The 303-nt window shown below is 64.7% G+C and overlaps 1 protein-coding gene across 1 annotated transcript in view; it reads left to right on the top strand.

The window, feature by feature from the left end:
• Nucleotides 1-303, top strand: part of NFKBIB (NFKB inhibitor beta) — a gene marked incomplete at its 5' end in the record, with an annotated part of 1,630 nt that overhangs the window by 487 nt on the left and 840 nt on the right. The gene's annotated exons all lie outside the window — the stretch shown is intronic.

Genomic DNA, 303 nt, shown 5'->3' with positions numbered 1-303 from the left:
GCTAGAAAGCTTAGAAAAATCCGGTCAAAAGAGGTCATCTCGTTAGTCCCGCAGCCCCCCCGGGGCATCGCTGCGCTACATCACCCCCGAGCCGTGACTTGGGAGCCCCTCCGGGGCTGGGGGGAGTCCACGGCGTCCGGGAGGGGGACCCGGCAGGGCCAACGCGGCGCCAGGGCAGGACGGGATGGTCGCAACAGTCAATGTCGAGATCGTTAGGGAGGAGAGAGGGTCGTTAACGCCTGCGGAGCAAAGGGATTAGCAGGCACGAGGGAGCTGTGAAGTCAGTGGACTCCGGGCTGCCTG

Source organism: Alligator sinensis, unplaced genomic scaffold, assembly GCF_000455745.1.
Source record: "Alligator sinensis unplaced genomic scaffold, ASM45574v1 scaffold107_2, whole genome shotgun sequence".
NCBI classification, from domain to species: domain Eukaryota; kingdom Metazoa; phylum Chordata; order Crocodylia; family Alligatoridae; genus Alligator; species Alligator sinensis.
The sequence above is the reverse complement of the archived record's forward strand: the minus strand, read 5'-3'. Positions and strand labels throughout refer to the sequence as shown.